The 12,375-nt window shown below is 41.3% G+C and overlaps 1 pseudogene; it reads right to left on the reverse strand.

Moving 5' to 3' along the window:
* Positions 1-11,052: 11,052 nt before the first annotated feature.
* On the reverse strand, positions 11,053-11,522 carry LOC116756072 (annotated as a pseudogene).
* Positions 11,523-12,375: the final 853 nt, after the last annotated feature.

Genomic DNA, 12,375 nt, shown 5'->3' on the forward strand with positions numbered 1-12,375 from the left:
GGAAGCTTGTTAGAGAGAGAGAGAGAGAGAGGGTGGGGACAGAACGGAACTCAGCAGCAGAGAGAACATAGAGTGAATTACCCTCACCTGGTATTATTTACTAGTGCATAGAAATGTACCAAACAATGAAGACTGTCTACTCTAGCTCAAGGGACCATAATACCCACTTGTGGGCGAATGTGAAGTTTTCCCTGAAGAGAATGTATAATCCCCTTTGTCAGTCATCAGGGGAGCAATCTAATCCTGTTGCAGAAGATAAGGACTGGGTCAAGAACTCTTTAGAAACTAGGAGGGAAAAGTTCCCACTTTTATACGGAGGCAGGCTTCACTAGACTTGACTGTGATGGGGAGATGCTTAGCAACCCCCGGCAACTGGGATGTGATGGGTGAGGGGGGCATGCCGGGAACTGGTTCCTGCGTAAGACTGAGAGCTAGGCAAGCATGACTACATAAGGGACCATCAAGTTGTACTTGACCAGTGGGTTTTGAATGAAGCCACTTCTTGGAGCAATTATATGTTACACTCTGTGTCCTATGTCCATTTTGTTATCCTCAATATCTAAGAGTGTTTCCTCATCCTTGGTCAGAGCAGGAGGTAGAAATGAACCTAGCCCAGTGAGGACAGCTGTGCCCAGTGGAATGGCAGTCTAGTGAGGTTCAAGCCAACCTACAAAGTTAGATATGTCACAACCAGATGGTGTGGAAGAAGGAAGGATTTCCCTCCGCATGTACGTATCAGAGTATAACCTGCAAAGGTCTCTTAAACAGCCAAGAAACACTAGGTGGGGTGGTATACCACTTCGGGGGTTTAGACTGGTTGGAGTACATGCTACAATAATTGGGGTATAAAAAGAAGTGTTGCTAATTTTGGAGTCGAAGGCTGCTTGTCCAGAGGTAAACAGCTCACAGAGAGATGAGAGGACACAGAGTGACCTTCGCGGAGCTCACCATTGGCTAAGTAGTTTCAGTCTCTCAGAACCCTTACAATCTTTCCTATGTCCCTCCAGGAGCGAAGTGCAATAGCTGGAAAATAGCTGAGTCCTTCCTAGAGCCTAGCAGAACTCCACATGGAAAGGGGCTTCTGGAAACTCTCCCTAATCCCAGGAAAACATGTTCTTTAGTCTGGAGGGGAAGATCAAGTAAGTCACATCTCAGAGGAGGTCAGTTGCCGGACGTATGTTTAGGCTTGTGTTGCTGGTGGGCTCAGCTCCATGGGTGTGGGACCAGTTGTGACCACACAGACCCTGCACTCGGAAGGGCCACACAGTCTGGGTTTAATGCTCCCCAGTCACTGTCCTGAAATGCTTAATTTTTTGTTTGGATTTGTATTGCGTAAGTGAAGTCTGATGGGACAATAGATCATGCGCCAGGGGCTTGGAGCCTGAGCTCCAAGCAGGCTTCCCCCTCCCAGCCCTGTCCTTTGCCTTCGTCATCCAGAATGATGACCAGGTAGTGATGGGCAGGGTGAGGCCCGTGTTCCACTGTTGCCTGCTACCTCCTGCGGGGTCCTGAGTCCAGGATGTTTGGGGGTCAAACACACAGGCTCCATGGTGAATCTGGGAGGGGCATGGCAGCAGCATTCCCTGCCCCAGGTTGGCAGCGTCTCTGCCCATTCTGCAGGTGAGTCAGTGGTGGAGGTGAGCCTCTCACCCACCCATGATCCAGGTACCGAGTGTGACCCAGTGTGGAGGTTGCAGTTCTTTGATGGCTGCACACCCCCGGGTGTTGGAGCAGGGGACCCTGGGAAGGGAAGGTTGCATCTCAGCATCCAGCCAGGGCATGCTACATCAGGCTGGAGGATCCTGCCAACAGCCAGGTGAATACAGAAATGCGTGGCCTGGGCCCCTGTGCACCCAGGAAGATCTGCACTCACACTGTGAGTGTCCTCCTGCCAGAGGGAGTGCAGCATTCAGTAGCAAACAGAAAACATCCTGACAGCCTGGGAGAGACTGTGGAAGAAAGGAAGCTATGGTTTTGTACCTTTAATGGCACTTTTGTCCTGATTTTGAACAAGAAGCCCCAGAAATTATATAGCCAGCCCTGGTTGCATGCATAGTTTTTTGACTGTCCAGATCATCTCTGCATTCCTACCCCCAGACTTTACCTGCCCAAGAAGGCAGGGAAACCATTTCTCAAAGGCAGTGACAGGGTTCAGAAGAGTGGTGGGTGAGCAATTGGCAGTTGGGGTTGGAGGATCTCAGCTGAAAGTCTGAAAAGATAAGAGCTGTCCCCAAAGTTTCACTTTAGCCTGCTCACTGCACTTTCCAGAAGCGGATAGGAGGGGCACCTAACTAAAGTCTATCCCTAAAAGCAAACCTTCAAAACTACGTGAAGTCAAGACAGTGGCCAAAGGTTTCCTTTCCTGTTGGACTGTAGGAATTTTGGGGTGTTTTCCCACCCAATTATTCCCAACACAATCTAAAATGTTATACTTGTAAAACTCCAGAATGTCAGAAAAAGGGAAGAAATCAAAGGTTTTCTAGTTCAACTCATATAATTTACAAGTGGGGAGAGTAAATTCTGCACCACTAAGTGAGACAAAACTGTTCAAAGTTGTTAGAATTAATGGGTGGGTAGCAGAATTTAGATAAAGAGCTTCTGAGACCTAGTCCAGGGCACTTTCTACTAAATCTGAGTATTTCTTTCTTCCTTTGGAGGAAGAATGAATATTAATGTGCCAAAGCCAGCATTTATTTTTAAAAATTGTTACCATGTATTGAGTGGCTAGTGGCTGGCAGGCACTCATTATTCATGGTTTCTTTTAAGGTCACAACAATCTTGTAAAGATATTATCATGGCAACATTTTACAAGTGAGGACGTGATTTCTCCAAAGAGTAGAAGTTGCACAGTTAGTGTGTAAGCTGGGATTCAAATCCAGGTTAGTATAACTCTGAGAGCATTGTAGTAGGTTGAATGGAACCCAAAGGATAAGTCCACTTGGAACTTGTGAATGCGACCGTATTTGGGAAGAGAGTCTTTGCCGATGTAATTAAGCTAAGGATCTTGAGATGAGATCATTCTGGATTACTGGTGAATCCTAAATCCAATGATAACTGTCCTTACAAAGAGACACAAAAGAAGACACAGAGGAGAAGGTGGTGTGAAGGTGAAGGCAAAGAAAATATTTGATAACTGATGGCTATTTTGCAAGCCTTATTTGGATCCGTTGATTCAATCACACAAGCAAGAGTTCTTAAAATAAATTTCCTTGGAAAAATTAAGGGAAGCACCTACAGTGAATTGCAAACCATCGTTCCAGTTGCTTTTTGTAAAAGAAGACACAGACCACTGAAATGATTCATAAATCATGTGATTTTTAATATGGATGATACCGTGCAGAACTTCTTTGTTTACCAGGACCTTTCTTTCACATGCATGATCTCATTTTGTTCCCATGCGAGGCCTGTATTTCTCATGTTATTTTATTCATGAGAAGAGACAGTAGTTCCGTGAGTTATCTGCCCAGGATACCATGGCTAATATGTGTCAGAACAGAGACCTAAGCCCAGCTTACTTGCTAAAATGCTTTTACCACTATGAAATAAAAGAGTCACTGGCCTTTATGGTACAACCCTTGTTTTAGTGGTGGAGAAGTGACTTGTGTGTTGAACTCTTAGTAGAAGCAGAAGAGAGATCAAAAGACAGCTGAAAGGATTACACACCAGGCTCTTGCTTTTCTTATTTGGTCTGATGCAAAGCATTTTCTGGATAAAGAAAGATGACTGTGTGAGGCATTGTGGAATTTTAAATTGGGATTAAAGTCATAAAACACCCAGATGTTTTGGAGCAAAGCCTCTGAACACGCTAGAGAATGTACAATGATGACCACAGCTCAGCCACATTTGAGATGCAGATTTGAAGAGGACCCTCACTTTTCTAGTTTGTTCCAATGGCCAAATTTGGGGTAAAAACTCAAATGGGAGCGGGGGTACACTTTAAAAATTTGTAATAGTTATAACGTCTTCTATTCATTTTATGTCTTTGAATCCCTATAGCCCTGAGACATAGAAAGTATTGTCATCATTTTTTAGAGGGGGAAACTAAGAGGGGGCCAGTGACTTACCCAAAGTGACACAGCAAGAAAGATTTAGTGAGACTTGGATTCTAACCCAGATTTACATACCCCCCTTTCCATCAGACTTTGTAATAAAATTGTACTGTAGAGGTGAATTTGATTCCTGCCAATGGACCAGAAGTTTTACAATGTGTCATCTGCAGTGTTGGAGCTCAGTGCCCCCAAGGAGCTCTGAGTCAAGTTGGGAAAAGGAAGAAGAAAAAAGAAGCCTTAATATAGCACCTAAATTACAACTACCATTCTGAATACTTACAATTTCAAAAGGCCATACTTGAGTGTTTACAATGAGCTCTCCACAATTAAACACTTACTGTGTACCATCTAGGGTGCCAATTAGAAATAAGCAAGTTCTGACTAATAGTCATTAAAACAATACAGGTATTTATTAATTGATTTATTAAGAAGTCTGGTAGTTGACAATTCCAGGGCTGGTTTTGTGGCTCAGTGATGCCATCAAGGACCCAGGATTTCAGGACTTCCCTGGTGGCACAGTGGTTGAGAATCCGCCTGCCAATACAGGAGACACGGGTTTGATCCCTGGTCCGGGAAGATCCCACATGCTGCGGAGCAGCTAAGCGTGTGTGCCACAACTACTGAGCCTGCGCTCTAGAGCCCACGAGCCACAACTCCTGAGCCCATATGCCACAACTACTGAAGCCCACGTGCCTAGAGACTGTGCTCCACAACAAGAGAAGCCAGTGCAATGAGAAGCCTACACACCACAACGAAGAGTAGCCCCCGCTCGCCGCAACTAGAGAAAGCCCGTGCACAGCAATGAAGACCCAACGCAGGCAAAAATAAATTAATAAAAATAAATTAATTAATTTCAAAAAGAAAAAAGAGGACCCAGGATTTTACCTATGTGCTTGCTATCTCATGATTTTAAAATGGTTTCTGTGGCACCAGGCCCCAAATGCTCACACTAGTGTCCTAAGGCGGGGGAAAGGGTTCTGTAAAAGGCTCTGTCTTTTTATCAGAGACTTAACTCTGTGTCAGGCACTGTGTTTATCTCAGTTAATTTTCACACACACACATGCAAATAATAACATTGCAAAAGTTATCTGTAAGATTACCTTACAGATAAGGCAATCTGAGGATTATTTAATTTGCCCAAGATATGGGCCCAGAATTAAAACTCAGGTCTAAAATATTCCAAAGGATGGGCCTTTAACCACCGGAGAGCTATAAAACCACTTTGCTGAAAGCTATAATCCTTCCACGGTGAAATCCAGGCAGCCGTCCGGTATTTGTAGCCCTGTGACATAGCAGGTGAAACTACTTCCCCCCTTCATTTAGCAGATGAGGGCCCTGCAGCCAAGAAGACAGGGAGTCCTCCCGGTTCATCCCACCGTAGACTCCAGCTCAGGTCTCCTGCTCGGCTGTGTAGAAACTTCTCTCTTTATCCCTCCTCAACTTAATTCTGTTTCAGTCTAGGAAAGGACAAGACTAAGACGAGCATACACTTTAAATATTCCAGTGGGGCGGTGAGGTGATAGAGGTGCAGTGGGATGCATTGCTGTCATATCTCAGGCAAGGCTAAAATACCAAGAATTTTCCTCCTTTTCCCATAAAAACATGCCATGAAAGGAACCACTTCAGGATGCTGTTGTCTTGCTACGCAGGAGTCCGGAGTGGGGGGTGGGAGGGAAGAAAAAAGGAAAGGAAGTAAAAGAGCCTAGAATGTCTTTCAGTGTTTATCAGCAGCAGAATTCCACCACTCTCTCCCTTTTAACCACTGCTTACAGCAGAGACTGTTTATCAGTTACCTTGGCTTCTTTCGTAAAGACCTTGACTCCTCTGGCTGGACAAGGGCAGATGAGCCAGAACGGTGTGCTTACGTTTGCCCTTCCTCTAATGTGTCTTCATTTCACTTTCATTTTTTCTTGTTCTTGGCTATGCTGTTGCCACTTTCTCTGCACCAGATTTTAATACCTTCAAGACTCGTGATTGCTTTGTTTTGATAGTAATATTCAATTAGCATAGGGCCCTAGGGGCCCTCTCCAAAGTCCTGTCTTTCTTGGTGCCTCATCAAATGTAATTTAGGAACTGGGGTGGGTGATGGGGTAGAAGCTAATAAAGAATTATACCACCATAATGGAAAACGTAAGCCAATCATATTTTCACATAAGTTCTGAAAATTTTGAACTATAGGGAGATTGTAGCAGGCATATTGGGTTCTTAAATCAGCCTAATTTGCCAGACAAATTAGATAATTAACAGAGATCTTCTTAAAGGGTTATTAGCAAAGTTAGAGCTGAACATGTGACCATTACAATACATGTTTTCCTCATAAAACAGCCAACATGATGACTAGTAATTAACCTAGGAACTGACAGAGCATTATTTCTTCTGTTCCTTTCCCAAATGGAATTGTGCCACAATGACAAGGAAAGCCCAAGAAATGTTGATTTGTTCATATAATGTATTACTTTCATATATTTATTATTTATGCCATACCTTTGTCCAAAAACATCTATCTGGCACTCCAATGTTAATAACATCAGTATCAAGAAATCTTATTTATTTCTCATAATCTGTGGTGAGATGATTCCAAGTAATGCCTCCTAGTTGTAGAGATAATATGTCTAGATGTTTTTTCTTAGAACAGGAGGTATAGATAATATTTTTATTAAACAGAAAGTAACTAGCATTGAGCACATACACTGTGCCAGGCATGGGACTAAGTGACTTCTAATTATCTCATTTAATTCTTCCGAAAACCTTATGAGGTAGTTTTTATGAATCCCATTTTGTGGAGAACTCTGAAGCTTAGAGAAGTAAGATGATTGGAATCAGATTTATCTGATTTGCAAGGCTATGTTCTTTCTTCTACACCACAGTTCATATGCACACACACACAAACACACGTATGTGTCGATTTGTATTTGTGCTGAAATTCTTCCGATTTGACATAAGGTAGAATATGATGAACGATCCACTTACTTGCGTTCTTCCAGGATCACACATCCAGAAGTCGCCACACACAGGCCACACCATGTTAATTTGTGATCCTTCCAAAATACCTAAATGTGTTGGTGAGACACATAAGTTGTCCCTTTTTCCCTAATAGAATGTCAAGTTTTTTTACCCAAGTTTACAAAGGGAGTCCCATAGTGCAGTAGCTAATGAAGCATGTCTCAAGATGGCTTTGCCCTAATGAGACAGATTTTAGGGACCATTCTCAATATAGATAAGGTACTGCCAGAGCTGAGGATATCACCAAATTCTTATTACACACAAAAATTTTATATTCGGGGTTTTTTTTTTTTTTTTTTTGCAGTACGCGGGCCTCCCACTGCCGTGGCCTCTCCCGTCGCAGAGCACAGGCTCCGGACGCGCAGGCTCAGCGGCCACGGCTCATGGGCCCAGCCGCTCCGCGGCATGTGGGATCCTCCCGGACCGGGGCACGAACCCGCGTCCCCTGCATCGGCAGGCGGACCCCCAACCACTGCGCCACCAGGGAAGCCCGATATTCGGGGTTTATATTTCCATCCCCAGGTATAGACAGACCAGACATTCCCAATATATACTCTCTTTTGGAGGGAGTTTACAAGTAACAATTGTATATATTTAAGGTGTACATAATGGTTTGACATACATATGCATAGTGAAATGCTTACTACAGTCAAGCTAATGAACATATCTCCCCACTTAGTTACCCCTCTTTCCCCTTTTTTATGCATAGAGCATCTGAAATACACTCTCTTAGAAAATCTCCAATATTAAGTTTATTATTATCTATAGTCATCATGCTGTGTATTAAATATTTATACTTATTCATCCTACACACCTGCAAATTTGTACTCTTTGACCAATATCTCCCCATTTCCCCCAACTCTCTGTCGTTGGTAACCACCGTTCTACTCTCTGCTTCTATGTATTTGACTTTTTATGTTCTACGTATAAGTGAGATCATGCAGTTTTTTCTTTCTTTGTCTGGCTTATTTCAGTTAGCATAATGTCCTCCAGATTCATCTATGTTGTCACAAATCGCAGGATTTCCTTCTTTCTACAGCCTGAATAATATCCTATTCTAGCTAGCTAGCTACCCAGATGCAAATATTATATTTTCTTTATCCATTCATGTGTGAAGGTGCACTTAGATTGTTTCCATATCTCGGCTACTGTGAATAATGCTACAATTAAAATGGAAGTGCAGATATTTCTTCAATATAGTGTTTTTATTTCCTTTGGATATATACCCAGAAGTGGGATTGCCGGATCATATAGTAGTTCTATTTTTAAGTTTTTGAGGAACCCTATACTTTTATTTCTTTTAATTTATTTTTGTCCCTATATTTTCATAATGGTTGTACCAATTTATGTTCCTGCCAACAGTGTACAAGAGTTCCCTTTTCTCCACATCCTCACCAACACTTCTTATCCTTTGTCTCTTTGACAATAATCAGCCGAACAGGTATCCCATTGTCATTTTGATTTGCATTTCCCTGATGGTTAGCGAGCATCTTTTCATATACCTATCGGCCATTTGTATGTATTCTTTGGAAAAATATCTATTCAAGTACTTTGCCCCCTTTTTTTTGTTGTTGTTTGGTTTTATAGATTTCTTTTCAAAGGGCAAAAACACTTAAGACGATTTAAGTACAAGTCTAAACAGAATTACTCTGTCAAAGTCAGCAATGATGTAGAAATGCGTTCTCACTTCCAGACACGCGCCAGCATCTTCTGAGTGTTCTCTCAGTGAAGAAAAGGGGTCTGGAACCCACAGCCAGCATCATCTCGATGGTGAAAAACTGAAAGTATCTCCTCTAAGATCAGGGACAAGACAAGGTTGTCCACACTTGCCACTATTATTCAACATAGTTTTGGAAGTTTTAGCCACAGCAATCAGAGAAGAAAAAGAAATAAAAGGAATCCAAATTGGAAAAGAAGAAGTAAAGCTATCACTGTTTGCAGATGACATGATACTATACATAGAGAATCCTAAAGATGCTACCAGAAAACTACTAGAGCTAATCAATGAATTTGGTAAAGTTGCAGGATACAAAATTAATGCACAGAAATCTCTTGCATTCCTATACACTAATGATGAAAAATCTGAAAGAGAAATTAAGGAAACACTCCCATTTACCATTTCAGCAGAAAGAACAAAATACCTAGGAATAAACCTATCTATAAGACCCTGATGAAAGAAATTAAAGATGATACAAACAGACGGAGAGATATACCATGTTCTTGGATTGGAAGAAGCAACATTGTGAAAATGACTATACCACCCAAAGCAATCTACAGATTCAATGCAATCCCTATCAAACTACCAATGGTATTCTTCATAGAACTATAATAAAAAATTTCACAATTTGTATGGAAACGTAAAAGACCCTGAATAGCCAAAGCAATCTTGAGAAAGAAAAATGGAGCTGGAGGAATCAGGCTCCCTGACTTCAGACTATACTACAAAGCTACAGGAATCAAGACAGTATCGTACTGGCACAAAAACAGAAATATAGATCAATGGAACAGGATAGACAGCCCAGGGATAAACCCACACACATATGGTCACCTTATCTTCGACAAAGGAGGCAAGAATATGCAATGGAGAAAAGACAGCCTCTTCAATAAGTGGTGCTGGGAAAAGTGCACAGCTACATGTAAAAGAATGAAATTAGAACACTCCCTAACACCATACACAAAAATAAACTCAAAATGTATTAAACACCTAAATATAAGGCCAGACACTATGAAACTCTTAGAGGAAAGCATAGACAGAACACTCTATGACATCAATCACAGCAAGATCCTTTTTGACCCACCTCCTAGAGTAATGGAAATAAAAATAAACAAATGGGACCTAATAAAACTCAAAACCTTTTGCACAGCAAATAAAACCATAAACAAGATGAAAAGACAACCCTCAGAATGGCAGAAAATGTTTGCAAATGAAGCATCTGACAAAGGATTAATCTCCAAAATTTACAAGCAGCTCATGCAGCTCAATATCAAAGAAACAAACAACCCAATCCAAAAATGGGCAGAAGACCTAAATAGACATTTCTCCAAAGAAGATATACAGATTGCCAACAAACATAGGAAAGGATGCTCAACATCACTAATCATTAGAGAAATGTAAATCAAAACTACAATGAGGTATCACCTCACACCAGTCAGAATTGCCATCATCAAAAAATCTACAAACAGTAAATGCTGGAGAGGGTGTGGAGAAAAGGGAACCCTCTTGCACTGTTGCTGGGAATGTAAGTTGATACAGCCACTATGGAGAACAGTATGGAGGTTCCTTAAAAATCTAAAAGTAGAACTACCATATGACCTAGCAATCCCACTACTGGGCATAAACCCTGAGAAAACCATAATTCAAAAAAAGTCATGTACCACAATGTTCATTGCAGCTCTATTTACAATAGCAAGGACATGGAAGCACCCTAAGTGTCCATCAACAGATGAAAGGATAAAGAAGATCCATATGTACAATGGAATATTACTCAGCCATAAAAAGAAATGAAATTGAGTTATTTGTAGTGAGGTGGATGGACCTAGAGTCTGTCATACAGAGTGACGTAAGTCAGAAAGAGAAAAACAAATACCATATGCTAACACATATATATGGAATTTTAAAAAAATTTTTTAATGGTTCTGAAGAACCTAGGGGCAGGACAGGAATAAAGATGCAGACATAGAGAATGGACTTGAGGACACGGGGAGGGGGAAGGGTAAACTGGGACGAAGTGAGAGAGTGGCATGGACATATATATACTACCAAATGTAAAATAGATAGCTGGTGGGAAGCAGCCGCATAGCACAGGGAGATCAGCTCGGTGCTTTGTGACCACCTAGAGGGGTGGGATAGGGAGGGTGGGAGGGAGACACAAGAGGGAGGAGATATGGGGATATATGTATATGTATAGCTGATTCACTCTGTTATAAAGTAGAAACTAACACACCATTGTAAAGCAGTTATACTCCAATAAAGATGTTAAAAAAAGGGGGGTCCGATATTTTATTCATATACATCCTTCTTATCTGCAATGTAATCTACAACTTCTTGTGGGCACATTAACTTCTCTGCATCTACATCAGGAATTTCAAACCCAAATTCATGTTCCATGGCCATTATAATCTCCACTTGGTCCAAACTGTCTAAGCCCAGATCTTTCATAAAATGGGAATTTACTGAGAGCCTTTCTGGGCCAATCTTGTCATAGAGTTTCAAGATATAAAGGACAGGGTCCTTGATTCCCTCTAATGTCAAAGGAGTGCCTCACTATACTGGGGGCACAGGTATGTAACTCCAACTGGAAACTGCACAAGCAGTGAGGCCAACTGCGGACCTCCAGGCCTCCTCTGGGCCCCCGTGGGGAAAAGGGTCGTGCTGAGTGGCTGGTCCATGGCCAGCATGAGCAGCCTGGGCAGCAGCACAAAGGCCGCAGGCAGTCGGTGGACACAGGCGCAAAGGACACTAGCTGCCATGGCTGTGCTGACCCAGGATGCCCACTTTTTAATTGTGTTGTTTTTTGCTATTGAGTTGTATGAGTTTCAAATATATATATTTTGGATATTAATCCCTTTTCAGATATATGGTTTGCAAATATTTTCTCCCAATCATCATTGCCTTTTCATTTATTGATTTTTTTCCTTTTCTGTGCAGAGCCTTTTTAGTTTGATAGAGTCCCATTTGTTTATTTTTCCTTTTGTTACATAAGCGTTTGATGTCATATCCAAAAAATCATTGCCAAGACCAGTATAAGGAGCTTTTACCCTATGTTTTCTTCTAGAAGTTTTATGATTCCAGGTCTTATATTTCCTTTAATCCATTTTGAGTTGGTTTTTGCACATGGTGTAAGATAAGGGGCCAATTTCATTCTTCTGCACACGTGTATACAGTTTGCTCAGCACTATTTATTGAAGGCTATCCTTTTGTCATTGTATACTTTTGGTACCTTTGTTGAAAATTAGTTGACTGTATATGCACAGGTTTATTTCTGGGCTCTTGATTCTGTTCCATTGGTCTATGTGTCTGTTTTTATGACAGTACCATACTATTTTGATTACTATAACTTAGTAACGTAATTTGAAATCAGGAAGTGTGATGCTTCCAACTCTGTTCTTCTTTCACAAGATTAATTTGGCTATTTGGAGACTTCTATGGTTCTATATAAATTTTAGAATTTTTTTTTTTATTTCTGTGAAAGATGCAATTGGAATTATGGTAGTAATCACATTGAATCTTTATATCTCTTTGGGTAGTATAAAATTTTTAACAACATTAATTCTTCCAATACATGAAAGTGGGATACAGATCTTTCACCTCCTTGATTAGATT

This window comes from Phocoena sinus, chromosome 6 (assembly GCF_008692025.1).
Source record: "Phocoena sinus isolate mPhoSin1 chromosome 6, mPhoSin1.pri, whole genome shotgun sequence".
NCBI lineage: Eukaryota > Metazoa > Chordata > Mammalia > Artiodactyla > Phocoenidae > Phocoena > Phocoena sinus.